Raw genomic sequence first — 14,736 nt, forward strand, 5'->3', positions numbered from 1 at the left:
ATTATCTTTGTCATGTTATACATTACATCCCTAGTACTTATTTATCTCCTAACTGGAAGCTTGTACCTTTTGACAACCTTCATCCAATTCCCTCTCCCACCACTCCCTCCCTCTGGCAGCCACAAATCTGACCTCTTTTTCTATGAGTTCGTTTGTTTGTTTTTGAAGTATAATTGACCTACAGCACTATGTTAGTTTCTGGTACACGATATAGTGATTTGATATTTCTACACATTTCAAAATGATCACCATGATAAGTCTAATCTGTGACCATACAAAAATATTACACAATTATTGACTCTATTCCCCACACTGTTTCATAACTGTCACAATTATTTTCTATATATTGTTTTGTAATATAGTTTGAAATCATAGAATATGATGCCTCCAGATTTGTACTTCTTTCTCAAGGTTAATTTGGCTATTTGGGGTCTTTTGTGGTTACATACAAATTTAGGATTTTTGTTCTATTTCTCTGAAAAATGTCATTGGGATTTTGATAGGAATTGCATTGAATCTGTAGATTTCTTTGGGTAGTATGGACCTTTTAACAATATTAATTCTTACAATTCATGAGCATTGAAAGTCTTTCCATTTATTTGTCTTCTTCAATTTCTTTCATCAATGTCATATTTTTCAGTGTACAGGTCTTTCACCTCCTTGGTGAAATTTATTCCTAAGTATTTTATTCTTTTTGTAAATTATAATTGTAATTTTGTAAAATTTGTAAGAATTGCAATTGTAAATGGGACTGTTTTCTTATTTCCTCTTTCTGATAGTTTGTTATTAGTATATAAATATGCAACAGATTTTTGTGTATTAATTTTGTAGCCTGAAACTTTACTGAATTTGTTTATCAGTTCTAACAATTTTTTAGTGGGGTCTTTAAGGTTTTCTGTATATAATATTATGTCATCTGCAAATAGTGACAGTTTTACTTCTTCCTTTTTCAATTTAGATGCCTTTTATTTCTTTTTTTTGCCTAATTGCTCTGGCTTGGACTTCCAATACTATGCGGAATAAAGGTGGCAACAGGTGGACAGCCTTGTCTTCTTCCTGATCTTAGAGAAAAAGCCTTCAGCTTTTCACTATTGAGTATGATGTTAGTTGTGGGCTTGTTATATATGACTTTTATTAAGACATCATCTACTTAATAAACGAGCAAATCTTGCTGTATCTGAGATTTTGGAAACAGACGTACCTGTGTTTGAAAGTTGATTTTGTTGCCTACTAGTCATGAAAACTTGGGCATGTTATTTTACCTCTCTGAGTCTGTTCTCTTATCTGTAAAATGTGGATAATATTGTATGTTTATTGTGAGGATTAGGGGAATAAAGTATGCATAGAGTATCTGCATTATATTGAGTCTTCATAAATGGTAGCTATACTAATAACAAAGATATTAATAATAATTCAATTCTTGTTTGATTGTTTAACATTACCCAAGCTCAGAGATATGGTAGATTAAAAAAACCTGACCCTTGGAAATAGACACAAATGTAATGATGTGCATTTAAGAGATGTGTTAGTTCCCTAGGGGTGTTCTTTCATAAATTACTACAAACATGGTGGCTTAGAACAACAGAAATTTATTCTTTTACAATTCTGGAGACCAGAAGTCTGAAATCAAGGTTTTGGCAGGTTTGGTTCTTCTGGAAGCTCTGAAGGAGAATTCATTCCATGCCTGTCTCCTGGCTCATTGCAATCCTTGTTATTCCTTGACTTACAGATTTATAACTATAATCTCTGCCTCTGTCTTCATATCTGCATGTCTGCTCACTTTTTCTTCTAAGGACACTTGTCATTGAATTTAGAACCCACTGTAATTCAGGATGATCATCTCAAGTCCTCAACTTAATTGCTTCTGCAAGATGCTTTTCCCAAATAAGGTCACATTACAGGTTCAGGCAGACACATCTTTTGGGAAGCTACCACTCAACCCAATACAATAGAGATATAATATAATTTAATGAAATGTTGAGGATAATTTAGCTAATAATATACATTTGACAAATGATTTATAAATCACTTTTTTAGCACATTTAAGGTTTGATATTTAAAATAAAGCCTAAAATTAAATTAATGAAGGTAAATTTTTTGCTTTTTCAAACATGAATAAATTGGGGGAATTAGACATTTATTTACATATAAATTACAATATGTGAAATCCACTACAAGTGGGAGAAAGAATTAGGATAGTAACAGCTAGTGATAATGACAAGTAATATTTAGTATTTACTACATGCTTAACACACATTTCTTGAAATGTACTACCTCAAACAATCCTCATAAAAATCACAGGGTACACAATAGTGAGACCAAAATAGCTATACAAAGCTTCTATATTTGGAAAATTATAATGACATTGACAGGTAGACCAAATTTGGGATAATTCATAAATATCTTAAATTTGAAATTTTGTTGAATAGGTAAGAAAGCCTGGTAATGACTTGTTTATAACTGTGGCAGGCCAACTGATTGCATGGAGTTTTAATCTCTGGAAGAAAATAACAAGATGGTTTGTTTTGGAGAAAGTTTGAGTTGGACCTAGTTGCTGGAACATGAGGCAATAAATTAAGATGAAGCCTTGTTCCTTCTTCACTTAACAAGAGAGCTCTTGGAAGGCATAAGATTTTTCTGGGTATTGGTATTGTTGAGAATAGCAGAGCACTTGATGAAACAGTGGCACACAATTGTTTCTTGTTTAGTACCTGGTGAATATGATGAAACCATTAGCTGAAGGAAATAATTGAAAGGATAATGCTGTTATTTTTGGTGCCAAATAAAAAGGTTGTAATATCTCTTAATGTATTGAAATAACTATTCTACTTAAGAGGAAATGTCTTCTCTTCGGGAGATGGGACAACTTGTGACTCTAGTGGTTAACACTCAGTATTAGAAGTGGTGGTGGGGGACAGCCACAGTAGAGCAGGGTCCTCAAAAGAGCAGTAGGTTTAGGACCTGGCTTGGCATAAATAGAGCCTGCAGAGGTGTAGGAGTTGGTGATTGGTAGCGGAGTGTTAATTAATAACAGCAGTATTGAAGGCCAACTGGAGTAGGATGTTAATTAGATAAATTGTGATTTTGCACTGCCTTCTTTGTGTAAGGAGGAAATTGTCACTTGCAGATTGCAGAATTGATCTTGGCAGAAAACTTTGGTGTCTGTTGGAGCCAAAACTCTTTTGATGTTATATACTTTTGAAAAGGGACCAGTAGAACTAAAGACTTCAGAAGAGTTTTTTAAAATCATGTAAGAAATACCTTTTTCCCGAAGACTTGAAATTCGAGTTCCCAAAATAGCCATGACATCATATTATGAAAATGTTTAAACTCATCATGTACAGTGACCAAAATTGGTGGAAAAAACACAATCTTTGTCATTTGATTGGTTTCAACCTATTTGCAAAGTTACAGAGTACCACTTTTATCATAATATAAAGCCTCTTAGAAAATGAAAATGGTATGTCTTTGGGATATAATCTTTTCTCTCTTTCCTCTTATCAAAATATATTAAACTTGCAAATCAGAAAAAACAAAACCAATGTGATTCTCTTTGGAAAATTTTGATCTGTGTAAAAATGGAAGGTAACAGAAAGATCACAACACATAGCCACCTGGAACTCTAAAGGAAAGCTTTACTTGTTCTTACACATTTATTGCATTTTGAAACAATTCATCATTAGGACTTATAACAGAAAACTGTTATAAAGGACAATTGTTAAATAGCTATTTTAGGATAGAATAATTAATTGCTGACCCTACCACATACTTGTTTTTAATTTTAGTGTTTAAATGCTCTGTAGGAAACATTAAACACCTACAGATCCTTTTTTAGTTTGGTAAGAAAAACAATAAATAAGAAAAACTCATAGTTATATAATCTATTAATTTGTTTTCTTTTGTTTATTTTTCCCAGGTTACCTCTGAATCACATTTAATGCTGCTAATTCTCAATCCATATGTAAATATGAAAGAGGGATATATGGGAAAGGGTATTTCTTGAATTCAAGTTTGGAATCTTTAAATTTCTGTCTGGGGATCTAAGAGGAAAGTCTGATATTTGGAAGAGTGGATATCTTCATTATAAATCTGAGATATTATATATAAATTTTTGCAGGGAAACAGGATTTATGTGAAGTGAGTGACCATTATCTTGGGATAAATGTTTTTCTTTCCGAAATTGCCAACTTATTCCGGTCTTGTTTTCTTTTTCTTTTTGGCAATGTGCCACAGTAATCTTGATGTGACCAACGCAGAGTATCCAAAGAACACTACTTGTTCCCTGTATATACATACCTACGAACAATACTGTATCTACATACCTATGACCGTAAATTATGTGGCAGTGGCTGCTAGCTTATGGAAATGGGTCACATAGCACTTCAAGTCTTCCTGTATGGACCTTGAAATAAGTGTGAAGGAAAATAACTGATTTTGAAATTATTTCTTTTCTACCCGAAACCCCACATAATAAGTATTCTCTATTAAAATAAGGACATTCTAATAAATGTTTGTATCCTATAACAAAATTTCAGAGTCTCAAGCTTAAGAATCTTTGGAACTGAATAACATTTTTTAATATTGAGGGAAAACTCTTTGTTCATCTTCACAAGCAGACTTAGAAATACAGCTTATGATGATAACATATAGAGTTAGTATAGGTTTAATTTAAATTTTAGATTGCGGAGTATATAAGCAGTTGCTAAGCCAGTCTTTCTCAACCAGGTGACACCAACATATTAGATTCATTAAACACCAATTGCGGGAATTCCCTGGCGGTCCAGTGGTTAGGAGTCCGTGCTTTCACTGCCGAGGGCGGCGTGCATTTGATCCCCGGTCGGGAACTAAGATCCCACAAGCCACCGGGCAGGGCCGAAACAGAAAAAAAAACAAAAAAACACGAATTGTGTATCAGAAACTATAGCAGCTTCTTTTACCTAAGTTGTTTCTTAGTCCAGTGAGAAACAAACCAGATTTCTAAATAACCAAAAGAGAGACTCAGTTGCATTTATTATATGGCAGCTATTAAAGTAGAAATATAAACATTTAAAATAGATATTTTAAGCCACAAGTGTGGAAACAAAAAGTATTCTAGTTAGACGTGGATTTTTTTGGAAATGGTTAGAGATTTAATTCTTAACCCCCCTTTTAAATCATCTAGAATTTAAAACCAACTGACAGAAATAGGAGTTGGGCAAATAAAAATAAAATGTACTATTATTACGAAAACTGTTTTGGGTATGAATTTTTTGTTTTGTTTTGAACGCCACGGGGACACCTGTTGGCCTGGCCGAGGCGTGGTCGTATTGGTGGAGTGCGGTGTTTTCTAGGCAAGGCAACAGGGCACAGGTGGAGCCCGCAGGCTGTGCTAAGTGATTTCAAGTGTGCGTGGGGTAAGACGTGTGGGTCCTGATGGAGGGGCAGGAAGAGGATGGGCTGGGATTTCCTGAGGGCCCGCAGCAGCTCAGAGAATGGTGCAATCAGGCCTGAGGTGTTGCAGCTGCGACCTCTCTTCCCAGAGGAAGCCTGATCTCGCAGGATCTCGTGAGATTTACCGGGGCTGGCAGGGGAATCCTGGGATGGAAGCGCTTCGGATCCGGGGTGTCGGAGGTCGGCGCTCCAGACTTATCCCTAAAAAGTCGTGAGGGGGAACGGGCTCTGGTCCAGAAGCTCTGCAGAGGAGGGACCGACTGAGGTCAGGAATCATGTTCACCAACGGGTTTGCTCGTCCTTCCTGTTCCACAGCTTTAGACCTTAAGGCAGCCATTGAAGTGGAAAGATTGAGCATGAAAGCTAGTTGGTACAGTGGAAGAAATGTGACTCAGCAAATCAAGAAGAACTCAGAGAGGTCTCACCAACCAATCAGAAGACAACAGAGAATTGAAGGTAAGTTTAACTGAGAGTTGCTAAATTAAGTGGGATATGTACTATATAAGTTACTGTTTTCATCCATAAATGTGTTAATTAACTATGTAGGAAAAGAAGGCTGTAGTGTGTAGGAAACAATTAGCCAGTAGGACAAGACAGGATACGAGTGAATTTTAAATTGTATAGTTTAAACCATCAAATACATGAAATTTCAAGGATGGGAGAAATCAATGAAAAATAGAATAATACTGGATTACAGTGGATATAATTTAGTGACTGTCTACTATTTTAGATGATTTCTGTACCTTATTTCTGTCATTAAAACTATGGTATCATTTTTAATTCTCATGATAGCAGGCAAGGAGTTTTTCTATCCCTATTTTTTAGATGAAGAAACAGTACCAGAAATTGTAAATGAATTGGGAGAGAATATAAAGTGGCAATTAAGATCTTGTGTGTAGATTCAGACTGCCTGAATTGACATGCCAGCTTTGTTATATATTGAGTCACACTGGGAAAATGAGTTCACCTCTTTAGGCTGCAGTTTCTTCATTTGTACAAGGGGGATCTATGTGTTTTACACCTGGAGTGGAAAAAAGTAAATTATAACCCTTGGTTATAAGGGGGAATCATAGGGACTTCCCTGGAGGTCCAGTGGTTGAGACTTCACTTTCCAATGCAGGGGGTGCAGGTTTGACCCCTGGTCGGGGAGCTAAGATCCCACATGCCTCGCGGCCAAAAACCAAAAACATAAAACAGAAGCAATATTGTAACAAATTCAATAAAAGATTTAAGACTGGTCCACATCAAAAAAAAAAAAAGGGGAGGGGAGGGGATCATAATCACAGTATCTATCTCATTAGTTATGAGGCTTAAATGATTTAACGCTTAGCACAGTGTCTGGAAAATAGTAACCCCTCAAAAAATATTATTATTATTATTATTATTAGCAGAGCTCATTCTGTTTAATGTGTTGAGGCATGGATAGAAACCAAAATCTGTATCTGCACAACTAATGTGCCCACACTGCTGTTATACAAAGCTGCTTTAGTGTATACTACATGGAGGATAATTAATAAATGTTTCTTGAACTGGTTTAAACTCAGGAGTCACTGGGAACAGAAATTGAATGTTCCATTGCAACACCTTTCCATATGTTGTGAACATAACTGAGGACACCCTCTACATTAGGATACCTTGCTCTGATGAGTGTTAGTTCTTTCTGAGTTGTGTTGTCTGTCGCAAAATATATAAACTCATGTATGAGGGCAAAGAAGGCAGAAAGGAATGATGTCTGATTCACAGCATTCTTTTCTTGAATTTTCTGGGACAACTCTTGGCTCCTCTCATGTGGAGGATGTCCCACGCACTGCAGGATGTTTAGCAGTCTTAGCCTGTATTTAAACACCAGGGACACGCTCCAGTCAGTGTGACACCAAGAGCACTCCCATACATTTTCAAGTATACCACAAAGCAGTGGTACTGACCCCAACAGAGAATCTCTGGTCTAAAACAGTGACTCCCAACCTTTTGTTCATTATTGTCCCCCTAAGGAGCCCTTCTAGACCATTTTTGAATTATGTTCATATCTTGTTTTTGTGAGTGACTACTTTCCATTTGTAATTTCAGTCTGTACGTGTCTTTACTATAAATCTCTTTTTGTGCCATCTTGAGTGTATCTCTGTACCTTGAGACTATGCTCTGCTAAAAAACAAAACTGACATCTCTGTGGCTTAACACATAAAAGTTAATTTCTCTTTCCCATAAAGTCTGCTGTTATATGGCATGGCACCCTTCTAAGGGTAGACTTAGAAATCTAGGCTGTTTAAATCTTGCCGTCTCAATAAGTAGGTTCCACTGTTGCCGCAGCAGGTGAAGGGAGAGCAGAAGGTTTATATATTGGCTTTTCAATGCTTTAGTCTAGGATGAACACACATTATTTCTATGCACAGTCTGTTGGCCAGAACTAGTGCAGTGGCACTGCCAAACTGTAGGAGGGCACTGAAATGTGGGTGAGCATGTGAATAAACAGTGTGTAGTAAATGCCTCTGTCACACAAATAAATGAGCCTAAATGAAACGAACTGTTGATACAGATTATAATCAGCATACACTGTACAATATGGTGATAGATTATAGTCTTTTGTTAATCTTATTGAAAGATTCTGGCTCTTGTACTTGGTCAGATTGAATGTTCTTTTAAGAATGTAGTTGTTATTGTGAAAGAAGAAAAATTTTTTGTGAATTTGGGAAAGGAATTTGTTTTTATATAGGAAGTAACATGAAGAGGGTTGTCGTAATGCAAGTGGGGTAAGTCGTTAAGGAACACAAACCTATCTACTGAAGTGAGAATATCTTATAAATTTCATTGTGTGTTTACTTATAAGTTTAGATACTTTCCTCTACTAGAAACATAACAGTAAAACACTATAATTCCATACTCAATGCATTTGGATATTTATGTCCTACTTATTTTTTTCTACAGAGGAATTGAGGTGGTTTAATTATACTTGCTATCTTAATTATTTTATTTGTTGGATGCACATCATTGATCAACATAAAAACATAAAGGTTAAAGCAGTTAGATGAATTTGCTGAAAGAAGCAATAAATAAGAAAATGTTTCAAATAATTTTTATGAAACCAGGTTTTTGGGTTGTTAAAACTCTTACTGATAATAATGAAAATAGTGATAACAATGATAATCATAGTTACCACTTACTGAGTACTTGTAACCTGCCAAACACTGTTCCAAGCACTTTATTTGTATTATCTCTTTTAATTTTACACTAATACTTCTGGGTAGGTTAGTTAGTATTTTAAAGACAAGGAAATTGAGGCACAGCCGTGGTAAGTGACTTGCCCAGGTAACTTAATGCATATGCATATAGACATGTATGCAATTTATGTATGGAAGGAAATTAAAGTTACCTGTACACCCCTCCATCCTCCTCCTACTGATAAGGCCCTAATTTGCTCAGGTTCCCAAAATAGACATCCAGAGCTATGACATAGGTCTCCTGACTCCTAGATTAGGTTAAAAAAATCATGCCTTATAGCCAAACAGCTGTTACTTAATCTGTTGAAAATATTTAGATTGCCCTTTCAATTCTTTGGACAAAAAAATTTGTTTTCTGGGTTATAATACTGCTATGGAATAGGAATTAGATAGGGTAAAGTGTTAGGCTTTCATGAGGTGTGAGCTCTAGAGGCAAATTGCCAAAAAGGATGCTAGCTCTAGTGCAATATTTCATTTTGAAATATTAGAGGAATAAGAGAAATCTATAACTCATCTAGACTCTTGTGAAGGCTTATATTTTTAAAAGATAAAATAATATGTCAAGTTTTGTTTTAATTGGCTCTCTGTGAAAATGCTTTTGTGTCATATACAGTACCCCAAATAATTACAGGCTAAATGTAAATAATGTATTGATATAGGTGCTCTAGAAGAGTTGGTATAGATGAATTTATTGAATATTCAATCATTCACCCATATTCCTTAAGCCAAAACTTTGGAAATGTATTATTAGTTGGTACTATTAGCTGGTAATTTGGGGTGTGTATGCTAAACAATTCTGTTTTATAGCCCCATTTGTTTTTGATATTACCATATTTTTAAAAAGTTACATATTAAGAACAAGGAATATACAAAGAAAAATATAACCCATTATACTGATAATATAATGTATTATCAGTAAGGATTAACAGGATTAATATTTCCATTTCTTTTCTAAATTCATAATCTTTACTGAAAGATATGAAGTCACCTTTCCACTCCTTCCCAGTACTATATTCTCCTTATGTCCCCTCCAGAGTCAACCTCTATTATGAATTTGGAATATTTTCTTCCACTTTCTCATATTAAATCTTAACTCCTTATGTTTATTCATAAATAAATACATTTAAAAATTATATAGATGGTAACATAGTAAGTATCTTTTTAACTTGCTTTTTTAAACTTATTGGTATGTTTAAAATCTGTTTTCATACATTTCGATCTAGTACTTACATGTTAATTGACCTTTCCTTGGATATATCTTCCTGGAAGAAATGGAATTACTGGGTTGTATGATTGTGCTTTTAAAAACTTCATTAGATAATAGTGAATTGTTCTCCAAAGTGGCTGTAGTAATTTATTCTCCCATTAGCATACAGAGAGTTCCCATGATTTCCCACATATTTGGCAATATGTGGTAGTAATACATTTTAAAAATTGCTTTATTCCCCCAACTTTTAATTGTTTTCAATTTTTAAAATTGATTTACTATATATCTTTACTTTTCTTGGCAACCATATAAGTTTGTCTACTTTTTACCAGGCAACATTTTTATTATGGTAAATGGATGGCAGATATGTTTAAGAAAACTATTCTTAAACATGTTATACTCTCAAGTAATAGAATTAAACTTGATAACTATTTTATAAATAAAATTACCATATCTGTTTAAGATTAATTTATTCTAATTAATTCAATGACCTACATTAAGTCCAAGTTACAGTCTAAATAAATTATATGCTTGTATATTAAAAATGAGCATGTATATCATGTATATTGTCTATAAAATCCATCCATCTATCTATAGTTTTTAATGTACAGTATAGGCAGGTTCAACTTCCAGAGTGTTTGTTTTGTCTTTCTTGTATACTTTGCCTCCCACTGCTGTCCTTCAAATCATTGCAGTTTGCCCTGAAGATAAATTCACAGCTAGAACTTTTCATTTAGTTAATTGGTACTTTTTTTTTTGCCACTGAGTTCTCATTCAACTGGGTAATGAAACTGAAAATTGCTTCGCTCAGAATCTCATTTAAGGAAGACAAACCATAAACATGGCAGTACATTACTTAAAACTAATATGGAGATAAGATAGCCCTTGACCTTAGATCAAAAAGTCATGACTGAGGTAGAACTTTTGGTATGGCAACATGAGGAAGTCAACAAATTCTTTTCTCAAGAAGCAACTAGAAGCAAACTAGACGTTTTGTCAAAAACAACCATTTCAGAGCTCTGGAAAACTACCAGAGGCGTGTAACAAAGTGAGACGTGTTAATTCATGAAAAATTACTGAACTTTAGGAGAGATCAGTGGGAAGTCCTGACATTCTTGCCTAGGGCTATTCCCTTGCTTCCCAGTTTGTATAATGCAGTTATTGTACCAGGGTGGGGCAGGCTAGGAAAACCAGAGTCTTTACTTTTGCAGGGGTCTTTTTTGATTTGGAGTAGAAGATGAAAAACCTGTACTCAGCAGTGTTGTCAGTAAAAGTAGTGAACTTGATGGCAAGCTACCAGGGAAGGCCAATAGCTCAGCTAGCCTGAGGTTGCCATTCTGGCTGCAGCAAGCAGCAGACAGAGACCTGGACAAAATTTTAACAAGAACAACCAGGAAATGAGGTAGTCATAGGAGGGCTTGATAACCTTTCTCACATCCCTGGAAGACTGCATAATTGTTCACGAGAGACTGAATGGAATACAGACTTTTCACATATCATAGGTGTTCTGGGAAGCCATGTAAAATGAAAATTTTACTTAGAGGGGGTCAACAACAGATTTGAGATGGCAGAAGACTCAATGAACTTGAGGATAGGTCAAAAGAAATGATCCTGTCTAAGAAATAGAAAGAAAAACTATTCAAGAAAAATGAACAGGGCCTAAGAGAGCTATGGGACATCATTAAGAATAAGAGCATTTGTGCAATGAAAATACAGAAGGAGAGGAGAAGAAGAAAAAGAACAGAAAAATATTAGAAATGATGGCTAAAAACTTCTAAAATTTGTTGGAAAATATTAGCATGGAGTATTATGTAGCTCAACAATCATCAAGTAGGATAAACACAAAGAAATACATGTTTCAAAATAAAACTTTTGAAAGACCAAGAGAAAATCTTGAACATATCAAGGGAAAAAGATAAAGGAATAACAGTTAACAGAATGGCTGATTTCTCATTATGAGCAATAGAAGCCAGAGGGCAGTGGCATGGTATATTCAAAGTATGAAGACAAAATGAAACAAAAACCTTGCTACTCAGGAAATCTATGTCCAGCAAAATTATCTTTCAAGAACAAATGAGGGCAAATAAACACATCCCTAGGTAAACAAAGACTGAAAGAATTTGTATAAGCAGAGCTTTCGTACAAGAAATACTAAATACTAAAAACTTTTAGTTATTTACACTGAAAGAAAATGACATGGCGAGGAAACTCAAATCTACAAGAAGAAATTAAAAGTACAGGAAATGGTAAATAGACAACATAAATATATATTTTTTCTATTTCTTTTTCTTAATTTTATAAAGAATGTAAGACTTTATGAAGAAAAGTATGATGGTTTAAAAATATATATAAATGTAATATATATGACAACTGCAGCACAATGGAGGGAAGAGGAAATAGAGCTATACTGGAGCAAATTTTCTGTATTTTACAGGAATTTAGTTCAGGAATTACTAACCTGAAGCAAATTGTGATAAATAACCCATATACAAGTCTCTAAGAAAATAATTTAAATAAATGTATTAATATATCAAGATGCATTAAAATATTAAACTAAAAAGTTTTATGTAACACAAAAGAAAACAGTAAAGGAGGAACAGGGAAAGAAAGACATGATAAAAGACTAACAAAGATGTAAACCAGTCATATCAATAATGACATTAAATGTGAATAGGCAGAGCACTCATATCAAGAGGCAGAGATGATCAGATTAAATAAATAAATCAAGATCCAACTATATGCTCTCTATAAGAGACACACTATGGATTCAGGAGAGTGATGTCGTGGTGGTGTGAGACACTCCCTTTGTCACTTCCCTTCAGTCTACAACCAGTAAAACATCTATAACTCAACAAAGTTGAGTTCCTCTGCTCAACACACCAGGATGCCAGAGTTCCACACACCTGCATGTCTGAAGGTGGAGGGGCTGGAAAATGTAGAGAAGGAGGAACTGGGGAAACAGTGGAGGCTGTGCACAGGATCCTGGCCTCCCAGCCATGGAGGCTGAGCCCACAGCCCCAGAGAACCCGGTAGCAGCAGGGGAGGTGGTGCTCATAACTCTGGCCTCCTGGCCTCAGTGGTGACTGTGGCCACAGGGAACTGGGCAGCAGTGGCACTGGGCCTGTAGTCCCTCCAGTTGCAGAGGCACCTGTGACTCTGGTCCCCCTGACTACAGAGGTGGTGCCCCTGAACTCAACAACCCCAGACATGGCAGAGGCTGCGACCCTGGCTTCCCCCCTCCCTTCCCCTGTGGTGGTGGTGCCCATGACCCAGGAAACCCCAGACACAGTAGAGGCACCCACCATTCCGGTGCCCCATGTGGTGATGTCAGCGACAGCAGTGACACTGGTAGCAGCAAGTCACCAGTGACCCCAGAGGCACAAGCAGGGACAATGAGGGCAATGGGTAACACTTCTGGCTGAGGCGGGGGAGGGTGGAAAGAGCTGATTTTCAAACATAGCCAGAGGCAGCTCGGGTAAAAGAAACCAAAAACGTGTGCTATAGTGCCACCTAAAATATTTACTACCTGATCCTTTATAGGAAAAGTTGGCTGACTCATAAGGCAAAAAAACATTGGGAGGGGGTGGCTAAAGGCATCTATACTGGAAAAGAAGGAATAAAACTGTTCTTATTGATATGATCCTATAGATAGAAAATCCCCAAATTAACTACTAGAAGTAATTAACATGTTTAGCAAGTTCTCAGGATGTAAGATCAGTATTAAAATATCAAGTGTATTTTGTTCATAGCAATGAACAAAGATTCTTAAGAATATCAATGTGCCATGCTTTGGAGTCAGCCCTCCATCATTTGATGGCAGCTCTCTTGACCTGATGGCTGCTGTAGCTCTTAAAATGGTTGTACAAAGTCCCTAATTCCTAAATTAAACCATTACAGAAGGAATTCCACAGTGTGGCTCCTGTTCTTCTATCCAAATTCTGATGGATAAAGTAAGAAATTTGAACTTAGAATACTAAATTCAATGGGGAGACATCGAAGGGTTTAATAAAGATTTGATTCATGTTTTTGTAATATTATTCTTTTTACATCCAGTCAAGATCCTTTGATTCTAAAGCCTTAATGGCATGCAAACTCTATTTCTGACTAGGTGTTTGCCCAGTCTTTATCTTTGGACACAAATTCTTACTCTTTGATATGGCAACTGGGTGTTCTTTCTACCTTGGCTTGAGGCCCTGAATTCCAAACTCATTTCAACTAATCAACATTGTATTTGATTTTAGCTCTTTGTCTGAACATCACACAGTTTACCTTTTTTCTGGCCTAGCTCCTCTGAGTTCTGCCTACCACCAATCATGACCAAATGCTAATATACGCAGCATTGTGAAATAGCAATATTGTTTTCTTACTTTTGTTTCTCAGAAGACTAGTTCCTTTGAACTTGGTTAAAAAATTGTGTTCTGGAAACTATATATTTCTTATGAGCAATGATTTTTATGACAGTATACGAGTTCATCTCAGGTATTACTACATGAAGACTACACCTGCCAATAATTAATATTAATGCAATAAAAATGATGGTTCTAAAATATGATTACTTTTCATGCCACTTTCATGAGTCAAAGGATCTTTGAATTATGATAGACCTTGAGCTTACCTGATATTTTTTCAGAAAAAAAATCAGTCCTTACCAGAATTAATGAGAAAAATGATAGTGCTTTGCCTGATAGACCAATCAGAAGATGACCGACTTTTATTCCATTTCAGTAGTAAACTATAAATGCCTACAAAAACCGAAAGGTTAACATGATAGAAATATGGAGAACCATTACCATTGCTTTTAGCTACAGATAGTACTCAATGTACTAATATAGTAAATTATATTTGTTCTGTTCTACATCTATGTACAAGCACCATTTGTCATAA

General features: G+C 35.6%; 1 long non-coding RNA gene across 10 annotated transcripts in view; it reads left to right on the plus strand.

Moving 5' to 3' along the window:
• Positions 1–8,068, plus strand: part of LOC309656120 — a 64,553-nt gene extending 56,485 nt beyond the window's left edge. For all 10 annotated transcript variants that reach the window (XR_014261137.1, XR_014261138.1, XR_014261139.1 and 7 more), the window contains one exon: positions 3,917–8,068. This is a non-coding gene — a long non-coding RNA (uncharacterized lncRNA). The remainder of the gene's footprint in view (positions 1–3,916) is intronic.
• Positions 8,069–14,736: the final 6,668 nt, after the last annotated feature.

The sequence above is a fragment of the Balaenoptera physalus genome (genome assembly GCF_965194825.1).
Source record: "Balaenoptera physalus genome assembly, chromosome: 2".
In the NCBI taxonomy this organism is placed as follows: domain Eukaryota; kingdom Metazoa; phylum Chordata; class Mammalia; order Artiodactyla; family Balaenopteridae; genus Balaenoptera; species Balaenoptera physalus.